At 46.3% G+C, this 11852-nt stretch overlaps 1 non-coding gene across 1 annotated transcript; it reads left to right on the forward strand.

The window, feature by feature from the left end:
* The first annotated feature begins 1265 nt into the window (after positions 1-1265).
* Positions 1266-1368, forward strand: LOC133770849 (small nucleolar RNA U13). Its single transcript, XR_009867529.1, has one exon. It is a non-coding gene; the product is annotated as a small nucleolar RNA U13 (small nucleolar RNA).
* Positions 1369-11852: the final 10484 nt, after the last annotated feature.

The raw sequence follows: 11852 nt of genomic DNA on the forward strand, positions 1-11852 counted from the left end.
TCCCAGCTGTTGAGCCTGGGAAGGCAGTGGAAGATTGTCCAAGTGCTGTGGGAGACCTGAAGGAGGCTCTTGGCTACTGGCTTTAGCCATTTGGGGAGTAAGCCAGCAGATGGAAGATTCATTTATCTTTCTCTCTCTCTCTCTCTCTCTCTCTCTCTCTCTCTCTGCCTTTAAGATAAATGTCTTCTAAAATATTTGAGAGTCAGAACAACAGAGAGACAGTTAAAAGAGAGAGCATAGAGAGAGAGCACTCCCCCAACTACTAGTCTACTCCCCAAATGCCTGCAGTAGCCAGAATCAGGCTGAGACAAACCCAGAGCCAGGAACTCAATCCAGGTCCCCCACATGGGTGCCAGGGACCCAATTACTTTAGTCATCACCACTGCCTCCCAGGGACTGTGTTAGCAGGAAGCTGGAGTCAGGAGCCAGAGCCAGGTGTTGAGAGGTGGGTGGGCTGTCCTAACAGACATCTTGACGGCTAAGCTGAACACCTGCTCCTGAACTGATTTTAACCCCACCAACAATTAGAGACTTGGAGAACTGATGTCATAGATGTTGCTCACTGCTCATCAGTTACCTGAAGCTGGGTGGGCTGGCTAAGAGAGGTGGTAACTCTTTGAAATAGTGAGAGAGGGCGATGGGAGCCCACCAACACTTGGCAGAACTCCTTAGAATCAGAGTAGGTGAAAGCCCACTGGTGTTCCACGGGGTGGGCAGGAGGGTCCAGTGGATGCTTAGGCAGGCAGCAGAAGATGGGACCCCCTGGGCAAGCACTCCTCTCTGGGCACCCTTCTCTTACTGACACCGTCATCACCCTGCCACTTACTTCTAGCTCTAAAACCCTGTCTCAAATCTGCAAGTAAGTGTCTAGAATCTGTTAGTCTATGTCAGGTGTGTTTTCCCAATAGGGGATTGCTTTCTAAAATTGGAGAATCCGCCTGAATTACATACACACACACACACATGCACACGCACCACACATGTATGCACGCAGCCTGTTTTAGCATCTAGGGAAATACACGTCCAGGTCAAGTTCTGACTTGTCTACAAAACCTTCTCTGACAACTCCAGCCCCGTAGATCTCTCCTTCCTCTGAGCTACAAGCAATTCTAGGCAGTACTGCGCTATTTAATACTTAATTATATGCCTTCTGATTCTAGAGCTGTCTCAGGGTGATAGTGGTTTCCCCCAACAAGAGTGTAAGTTCTATGAAACCAGCCACTGTGTCTCATGTTTCTTTTGGATCCCTCACTGGCTTGAGTGAGATAGTCTTGAGGTTCGTATGTGTATTAATTGAGTTTCACACTGTTGTGTGAGATGTGCCTCCTTCAAACCTTGTTATGACATCAACACGTTACCTACCTGACATGAGCAGAGAAAAATGTATAAATACATGGGTGAATTTATTTATAACCGTGGAGTAACTGAAATGAGCCCAGCCTCTCCAAACAGCTGCAATGCCAGAAAAAAAAAAAAAAAAAGAAAAAAAATGGATAAATTTGATCTTAAAAAAAATCTTAACCTCTCTGGGCCAATACTTAATTTATGAGGAGCTTGTCTGAGCCAAGATGATGAGCCGCCCTGCCCCCACCCAAACTGGCAGAGGGCGGAAAGTGGCTAAGTTTTCCCTTACAAGCCTTTGTTCTTCCCTCATCTATAAAGGACCTTCCACCTACAGTGAGCCACTGATGCTCTTGATCTTGTTCGCTCTTCAAATCCTGTCTCCCTGGATGCGTCTTCCTCCTTTCTTCTCCTCTCTCAATCGTCTTTATACAGTAATTCTTCAGCATGTGAGAAGTGAGGGACTTTGCGGTCGTGCTTTAGGAGAAGAACAGCGCTTTGAACTTGCCGCAGCTGGACAGCTGTTAGACACGTGACTCTCAGCGGGGACGCCAGCCACAGAGGATGTGGACTTGTCAGAGTGTCACACATGGCATGGTTGTCCCTGGTTTGTAACATGGGCCAAGTCTTGGGTGGCCAACCTCTCCTGAGAGGCCTGCTTTATGCTAAAGTCCATATATTGTGTGCCCCCTTGAGAAAGGCGTTTGCTATGACACTGCGGCGTGCAAGCTTGGAAAACTGGGGACATCAGAACTCTCCTGCAGTGCTTCATTTGAGGATGAGGACTGAAGTATGTACAGGAAGGAGAAAATTCTGCACCAGTGTTTAAATGTGTGCTTTCTATTATTCAGGACAAGAGAATCAAACCAGGAATACCTGTTTGTTTGTTTTTTTCCCCCTAACACCAGAGAAAATACAAGGCTTTCCAATCTTGCCAAGTGACTGAAAAAGCATCATGGGGAGATGCTGAAGAGAGAGGAGCAGGTGACCCAGGCAGCTCTGCTGGATGGCATTTTTGAGGATATCATTCATGAGGTTGGTGTGGAGATAAGCAAGTCACTGAAATGGATCTAAGTTCATTTTGGTTTCTTTGGGACCACATGAAAAAGCATCATTGTTTATCAAGCGGAAAGAAAAGTTGATACTGAGAGAGAAGCTTATCTTCTAAACAGTATAAACTATTACAAAGGCTAAAGAGGAATTAAAACTATCAGGTTAGAGTAGCTGAGAATGTTCGCATGGAAATGCCAAAGTCCGATTATTTCAGAGAACGCAGGAAAGACCAAGTGCACACAAGCAGATGCCTTTGTTCCTCTGGAGCTTCTTCAAAATGTTCTGGGAAGTGGGATTTTCTCAAAGTGTTTTTATTTACATTTGGAGGAGTTTTCTTCATCATAAGTATCACGTATTCCTATGCCCCTGTGATGAAAGACATTATTTACGTGGTACATTTTGCCCAAGGGTATGAAAACTTTAAAAATGCTAAGATGCCAATTTGCTGCAGAAAGAGACACAGGCTTAATGAGTCGGATGGCAAGGCTCAGTGGAGCCTGGCAGTGACTACCAACTCCAAGGCCATTTCTCAACTGCCTGGGTGACCTCCTGGCCACAGATTAGCCAACCCCCTAAGGTCCGTTCCACCGGGGTCCATTCAGTTTACTTAATGCAAATCCTCCATTATTTCTGTAATTTGGAAAGTAAACATATGAATAAAAAATAAAAATATGATCCATCATTTTTATTTTTAAATTTCATTTTTTTTAATTTGGAAGGCAGAAGACAGAGTGAAAGAGAAAAACAGAGATTGTTCATTCACTGATTCACTCTCCAAATTTCCACAGCATCCAGGGCTAGGCCAGGCTGATGCTTGGAGCTCAGAAACTCAATCCAGTTCTTGCACATCGGTTGCAGGGGACCTGGGTACTTCTTTCATCACCTGCTGAGTCCCAGGGTGCCCGTTCACTGAAGCTGGCATAGGAGTGCAGCCAGAACTTGATCCAGGCACTCCGAGATGGCATGCAGATATCCCAAGTCTTACCATGTGCCAAATCCCCACCCTGTTATCTGTATTTGAAAGTATTGCAGTACAGCACTCTGTCAGTTGAGAGCAAAGTGAGAGTCACGAAGCCCAGATGGGAACAGGCTTCCCTGTGTTCCTGGGCAGGCCAGTCAGCCACAAGGCGCCCAGCAGAGTGGCACACGTGAGCCGCTAAGAACTCAGAAGCCAGAAGCCGGAGCCTTCCGAAGGGTCACTCGGTCTCTACTTTAAATCTGAGGCTGGCGGAGCAGAAGTGACTCCTCCCGGGCAGGGTCTGTGCTCTGGCAGATAAGAGGAAGATCGTGAGGGTATCAGAATCACTGAAAGGAACAGACCCGGAAAAAGGAAACACGGAAGATAAGACAGCAGCAATGCAGGAGTTGGGAAGTAAACAAAGTCACTGGTGCCCTTTGCTGACACAGATTGTATCGAGATGAGCCAAATACCTCTCCTGACTGCCCCAGGAGGTATCGTAGTTGGAGGGAGATTCTGGAACCTGGCAGAAGAATCAAAAAAGGGCAGTTGGGGGATCCTTTGGGATTCATTGCTGTTAAGTGTGTTGTAACTCTGGGAGACTGTTCTTTAAAAAAATATAAATATTGCTTCAGTATATTTTTCAAATGTTTTTCATATTCATATAATTGCTCACCACTGATTGATCTTGATGTCTGTAATCACGATTTAAGCAATTATGTTGTGTGTGGAAGATCTCCACCCCCGCAGCACAAAAGGGGGTGCTCACATTCTAGCAGGCTGGTCATTTAGACGAGCCAGCTGGCTCTCGCCATCTGATCCTCCTTTGGGCTGCTGGAGGCACAGGCACAGGGCCTGGGCAGTTGACAAAACTAAAAACTGGGCCTGGGTGTGACTTGGACCTGGGTCTGCTTGAAGAGGACAAGAAGCTACTCAGGAAGCTCAGGGCAAACCCGAAACTTGTGCTGCTTGATCGCATCTCAGGATGTATGGCTGTGTCAGAATATTCATGGATAGCTTCACTGCTCATTCTAGGACAGGTGCTCCTCCTACCTGGGCATCTGAGGGCTCTTGAGGAAGTCAGCAAAATTCCCTGAAATTATCAGCAAATTTGGTGTGTGGGAAAACACACGCTCATCAGATCTTCAAAAGGGTTGTGATACAAAAACAAAAATAGGAACTACTTCTCTAGAAGGGAAAAATCCTCTAGGATTTTCCCAGTGAGCAAAATTCTATCATTTCCGGTTACTTCTTTCTCAAGAGGATTAAGTCAAATCATTTAAAACTTCATTCCTTTTTGTATCATTTTCATTGCATAACAATGCCAAACAGTATTTTTATTTGCCCAGGTTTAATCTTCCTAAGTTAAAAGTACAATGGTGGTTACCAGAGTTTGGGAAGGGAAGTGGGCTGAGGGGACAGGGAAAAGTTGATTAAAGGCTACCAAGTTGTAGCTAAGTATCATGGAATAGCTAGATAGGACTAAGAAGTTATGGGGTTTTGTTGCACAGTGGGGTGCCTGTAGAGGATGTCAATGTAACATGTATTTCTCTACAAAAAAAAAAAAACCTAGAAGATAGGATTTGGGATATTTTCACCATAAAAAGTTACATGTCCAAGGATATACTTATACATATACATTTACCCTGTTTTTACCTTGTACAATGTATATGTGTATCAAAGCATCACATGATATCCATTGAATCTGCATAATTTTATGTCTATTAATATTTTAAATTAATGTCAATGAAGAGACAAAATGAAATCTTTAAAATGTTCAGTTAAACCCAAGGAAGGCAGGAAAGGGAGAAAACAGAAACCAAGAACAAGTACAGTGAATAGAAAACAGCTAGCAAAATAGTGGAATTTAATCCCATGATACCAGTAACCACTTCAAATATGGAAGACCTAAACACACCATTTAAAGAAGACAGAGATTACTGCACTGAATAAAAGAGCGAGACCCAATTATGTGCCCTGTGCCACAAATGCATTCTCAATGTAAAGACTAAGACCGGAGAAGGATGGAACATGCAGATGCCCACCAGGTGAAAGCTGGGTTGGCTGTGCAAGTTTCAGATAAAGTAGATTTGAGAGCAGCAAAGGCTGTCAAGGATAGAGACTTCATGCAGTGACAAAGGGGTCAGTGTTTCAGGAACACCCAGGAGCCCTTCTTGTGTATGCACCTAACACTAGAACTTGAAAATGGGAGAACCAAAAACTGTCAGAGGCAAAGAGAGAGAAAAATGCAAAATGCTAAGTGAAGACTTGAACACCGCTCTCTTTCAGTAACTGATGAGACAAGAAGGCGATGAGGAAAACAGGGTGTTGATGACCTCCATGGTGCTGTCCGGCAGCTGGACTAACAGACTGGGGTGGACCCCAGCAGTGGGTACGCGTTCTTCTCCATCACATGTAAACCACATTCTAATTTAAGAGCAGACCTTAACAAGATTCAAATAAGGTACATCACACAAAATATGTCATCAGACTATAATGAAATTCAATGAAAATTTCCAACAGAAAGGCACTATAATCCTTACCTTCCTGAACCTGCACGAGAATCATCTTTTCCTCTTTGGAAACATGGGGAAAGTGCCATTTTGAGTAGAAATCCTGAATAATTACTTGTGTGGAAACGCGTTGGAAACTCTTGGAGGGCAGGCATTGGATCTTGTCCACGTTTTTCTGCTGGACCGCCCTCCCACCTGCAAACCCAAAGAGCACTTAGGATAGCGCCAGCAGTTTGGTTGGTACTGAGCAAATGTTTGTTAAATTGAACCCGAAAGAATTGAAATGCAAAGACTGGGCCCACCCAGGAGAAAGAGGCTGAGAGAGCAAGAAGCTGGCTGAGAGTTGGCAGTCATTTGTCATGCAGAAGCAGGGCTGGCTCCCTCATATGTATCTGAATGACCGGCACTCAACACTGCTGTGTTGTTGTGGTTGAAAGGTAACAAAAGCTTATTTGAGCCTATTGAGGTGCAGATAATCCTTTGCAAAATTTGGACTGACCAGTCTTGTAGCTTGTAGGAATCCTAGCGCCCGGTGGGAGTCCACGGCCGACTCTGAGATCCCGGAGGGGCTGCTGAGGCTGCATGGCTGCTGTGCTGGTGCAGAGCTGTGTAAGCCAAAGGCAGCTCTTCCCTCGATACTGCTGTGGTCATGGAGCGTTAGATCCGCAGCGGTCAAGTCTGACAAGACTGCATCCAGCTTTGTTGCGTAGAAGCCTGCGCACATGCAGTGAGTGAGTCGGCCACCCAGAGGGTCGAAGTCTGCAGTGTGAACAGACACATGCTTAAACACACAGGCTCTGTCGAATATATGCACACTCAGACATCCATGCAAATCCCAAACACACACACACACAGCACACACACTTGCTTCTAGGAATCACTGCTATTCCTGCATTCTCAAAGCTTTTGAGCAATAGCAGCAAGTATGGGTACCCAGAGGGGTTCTCACCTGCATCTCACTGTGTCCAAATCTCCTGTGGGGTGTTAACAACGAGCACTTCTGTACCTCTAGAAAGTAACCTAGGGAGGTTTGCACCACAGTCTAAGAACTGCCCTGGCAGACGAATCAGTAACAAACAGGTGACCCAGAACACTTAGGATCTGAAGACTTGTGGATACTTGTTGTGGCCTCTTGGGTCTATTACATGTTGGTATTGACTCAGTGAGACCAGGGAGAGCTTAGTGGTTTTGAAAATTCAGACATCAAGTGCAGCTGCAGCCCGTTGGTCCTCACCTGGGCAGCTCCGTGTGTGTCTCTCACAGCAGCATCTTAACATGGGTACGGAAGTGAGCACACAGCTGGGTACTGCAGTGAGCACTACAGGTTGGGTAGCCCCCTCATCGAAAATGCTGTGGAACAGAAATCTTCCAGATTGTGACAAAAATTTGTTTTATTTTGGAATGTTTGCATATACATCATGAGGTATCTTGGCGATGGGACTTCAGTCCAAATGCTTGATTCACATTTCATACGTATCTTATACACATAGCCTGAAGATAATTTTATAAAATATTTTTAGTACTCCTGCGACCTGTCACATGAGGTCAGGTATGGACTTTTCTACTTGTGCTGTTGCATCAGATTTTGGAACATTTTTGAATTTTGGATTTTTGGATTTAGGGATGCTTAACCTGGGTCTCACTTTGTCTTGGCAAAGCAGGCACTTGAACCCAAATCTCTTTTCTTAAAATATTCATTTCTTGGCCGGTGCTGTGGCTCAACAGGCTAATCCTCCGCCTTGCGGCGCCAGCACACTGGGTTCTAGTCCCGGTTGGGGCACCGGATCCTGTCTGCTATGGCCCGGGAGTGCAGTGGAGGATGGTCCAAGTGCTTGGGCCCTGCACCCCATGGGAGACCAGGAGAAGCACCTGGCTCCTGGCTTCGGATTGGCGCGGTGCGCTGGCCGCGGCGGCTATTGGAGGGTGAACCATTGGCAAAAGGAAGACCTTTCTCTCTCTCTCTCTCTCTCTCTCTCACTGTCCACTCTGCCTGTCAAAAATAAAATAAAAAATAAAAAATAAATTTATTTCTTTATTTGATAGAATGATGGGGGGAGGGAGGGAGAAAGAGAGCAGGAGAGAGAGGGACCTTCCTCCTGCTGGTTCACTCCTCAAATGTCTGAACAGCCAGGGCTGGGCCAGGCCGAAGCCAGGAGCCAAGAACTCCATCCTGGGCTCCCACGTGGGTGCTGGCAAGGACCTAACACTTGGACCTTCTTCTGCCTTCTCAAGTGCAATAGCAGGGAGGTAGATCAAGAGCAGAGCAGCTAGGACTTGAACTGGTACTCTGATGGGGGGATGCCAGTTGCCAGCAGTGCTGAACCTGCTGTGCCACCATGCCAGCCCCTCCCCAAATCTTTGGATGATGCAAAACTCAGTATGGTTTCACCAAGCCACAAGTGTCTTCCCTGGGTGACCAGGAGTCTGATAAAATGAAACCTTTGTAGCACGTGATATTAAAAATGCTTTGCAACCAGTGGAGCAGGTGCAGGCCCCATGAGTTTTGCTGCAGAAGTGTGAGCCCCAGGAGCCCTGAGGTTGTGCCCGGATGTAGTAGGTGGCCCCGCCCCACCCCGCTTACCCACCCACTGAGAATGCACCCTAGGAGATGCTATCATGACTGTCATGAAAGACTCAGGCCCCTAATTAGGGGTGGGAGCGAGAAGCAGGAAATCACCTGCTTCTACCTAACTTCCAGGAGAAATGAGAGTAAACAGAAAATGGTGCCCCAGAAAAGTCAAGTTCATTTTTATCTTGAGACTGAATAGAGTGCTGAATGCCAAGACTGGTTCCCAGAGAAATGGTGCCCGTCATCCCTCCCCCCACCCCTGAACACATTCATGACCCGGCTGGACTTCCTGCATTGGTGAAGATGGAGGCTCCAGTGGTCCTACAAATCTGTGGCAGCTGGTTGCCCAACCTCAGGCAACCTCTGGTGGTCAGTACTTTCATTTCCTGCTGCACAGGACTCCTGTCCTCCGCGGGATTGGGTGCGAACACATGGGTTGGGATTGCTGGATGGTCTAAAGGGTGACTTGGTAAGTCCCAGCTGACCTCACGGTTTTGCCTGGATCCACGCCAGCTCAGCTGCCCTTGACTTTCTGTGAGGGGCTCTAAGAAGCCTCATGTGAGTGGAGGTTGATTTCCCCTACGGATTGCAGCTTAGGCAAAACTCGGGTCAGCTGCATTTCCCTTTCATCTGCACCTTTTGCAGCTGGTAGGCATCTGGCCTGTTCACACTTCGCAGTGCATCCTTTCCGATTTCAGCACTCACGAGTTTGTATTTTCTCATTAAGGTCAAGTTTCAAGTTCGGTAGACATTTCTAACCTTCCTGTTCTTATTGCTTGTACAACCGTTTACGTGCAGAGTCCTGTGTGTCATGAGCGCTCCAAAATGATTTTTAGCGTGAAATCGTGCCTCTGATTTCAACCCCACACTTAGTATAGTCAGGCCTAATAACCATGCCCACAAGGTATTTAATGTAATTGGAAAATATTTTATTTTGGCTTCACTTCCCTAAAAAGCCTTCCAACATCACTCATTCAAGGAGCTAAAATAGAAGTTTGATCTGGGAATTAATGAGGGATTAACGCGGCATCTTAATTTTAAATGTATCAAAGGAAAGAAAACAATTTAGACCCCAGTGTACATCAAAGGATAATTCTATCTGGCAACGTACAATGGCTTTGCGGAGCCTAATCTCGCCTCACCCTCGTGCTTCCATAGCTACCGCACCACAGAAGCCACAACAACCTCTCTAACCCCGCTCCATCACGAAGGGAAGTCTCCTAGAGCGCTGTGGCCCGGATTTCATTAATGATGACTCTTGACAGACGCGCGGAGGCTGGTGAGACGCCAGCACAAAAGCTCCCCCACTCCGCAGGCGGCCTCTCGGAGCCAAGTCCGCGATGGGCTCATCTTCTGCTACTGCTGCGCACCCATCGAACTCTGGCCAGGAGGCTGGCTTGATCGCCAGCCCTGCTTGGGATTTCTGCAGAGGCAGAAGCTGGTGAGGCCCCCAGGCACTTGGCCAAAGGGATAAGTGAGAGTCCAGGAACAAGGTGGGAGAAAGTTCAGAGTCCAGCACCCAGCTACATTCCGGGTTCACGGTAGTGTCAGATGTCCACGTGTGGTTGTGAGCAGATCCCTGGGTGCACCCTCGCCCTCTCTTCTCCAGGGCACAAGTCTCCTGTGCATTTGTCTCTCTCTCTCTCTCTCTTTTTTTTTTTTCCTTGCTGATTTGAAAACCTTGCTCTGTGGTGGAAGGGATCAGGCGCCAGGAGTGTTTCATTTCCAAATGTTTTTGCAGGGGGCTTTTGCCTCCCTCAGTGTTTCAATCACGTAGAGTGAACGTCACTAGGAAGAAAAAGGTTTTCGTTTAAAATTTGAGCAAGCACCATAAAAGTGAAGAGGGGTTCAGCATGGTGAATTCCCAGTGGGAACTCAGAGTAAAAGTCACAGCGCTCTGTTTAGAGTTCCACCAAAACACTGTCATTCCAACCATGAGCCTGCTTCTCATTTGAGACTTTGGGAGAGGAGTGGAATTTGGGACTTGAAGGGTTAAAGAATTTTCCCTGGGATGCAGATGTTTTCAGTGTCCATATTTCCCAAGAAGGGTACTCTTCTACTGTTTCTCCTTTCTCGGCTTTTTTTTCCTGCGAGGTGTCACAGGTACGGATTTCTTAAGGTTATCGTAAGTACCAGTTGGTTGAATTGCCTTATCACCAGCACCAGCCAAATACTTGGCTTCCAGGGGCTTCCACTGTGATTATGGAGTTGGATTCCTCCTGGCAGTAGAATAGATACTGTGGGTAGTTTTTTTGTGTTTGTTTGTTTTTAACTTTTATTTAAAAAATACCTCTCTGGGGGCTATTTGCGCCTTGCCTAGGGCCAAATCCCCCGCCTCAGTGTGAGACCCTTCCAGTGAGATTCCCCAGCACTGGAGGTGGCTTTTATCTCAAAAGAGAAGTTTCTAACTAGAATTGAAAAACACAAATATGTCAGTGAGTGTTTGCCTTGGGATATCAATATCCCTCAAAGCATTTTTTTCTAAGAAGGAAACTTTAAGCCTTTGATAAATGAAAAACAACCTCTTGTTCTCAGAGATAAATCATTACAATGAGAACTTTCTCTCCAACTTTAAAAAAAGCCGAATGCTAATCTTTGGCTTTGCATGCTAGGGTTTCCCTACACTGCACGCACTCCAGTTCTCTGCCATTTGGGTGGAAGAACACCTCCTGTGGGTGAGTGATTTACCTTCCAGCCCTTCCCCTGCGGGACCCCAAGATCTTTAACCATTTAAGCCATGGCATTTAAGTCTTAAGAACCCCCAGAAGCATGCCCACTGGCTTTAGACATTCTCAAGTTAAAAAAAAAAAAAAAAAGCCAGCTTGGGTATCAACAAAGCAGAGAAAGAATAAGCCAGATAGTTCAGTTCTGATAAGGTTGGAGATCTGCAGCTCAGGTAAGCTGAACTGCAAACAAGACCCCTTGCTTCTGCAGGGCCCCTGGCTGCTGCGCCCACGCTCTGGCTGGACTTGGTGGCAAGAGAAGTTACAGAGGGGTTCTCTCTCAGCGTCTGGGAGCAGCGAGGTGACCCTTTTACAAATATTTCAAATCGCATCTCCTTACCTTGTCTCTGTGCACGAAAAAGAGGTTGTCTAAAACCCAGCCGTCCCTGTCTCTGTCTTGGTCGGAAAGACTAAAGCATTAATTGTGAGGGGACTGTCTCCCTGGCAGTTAGATAGCTCCTGACCGAAATGAACTAAGAGACGTTCAGATGCTGGACCTCCGAAATGACAGCCCCTCCCAAAGGAAAGCCTTTTCTTTACAAAGGACAAAAGACTGTAGGAACATCCTCTGCAGACCTAAAAGAAGGCAGACAACTGTGCATTTATTAAACATCGCAATTTGGTTTTATTTTCAACCCTATTAGTTTAAAGCCAGTATTTCATATCTGTGATATGGGATGAAAACCCTTAAGGTG

This window comes from Lepus europaeus, chromosome 11 (genome assembly GCF_033115175.1).
Source record: "Lepus europaeus isolate LE1 chromosome 11, mLepTim1.pri, whole genome shotgun sequence".
Classification (NCBI taxonomy): domain Eukaryota; kingdom Metazoa; phylum Chordata; class Mammalia; order Lagomorpha; family Leporidae; genus Lepus; species Lepus europaeus.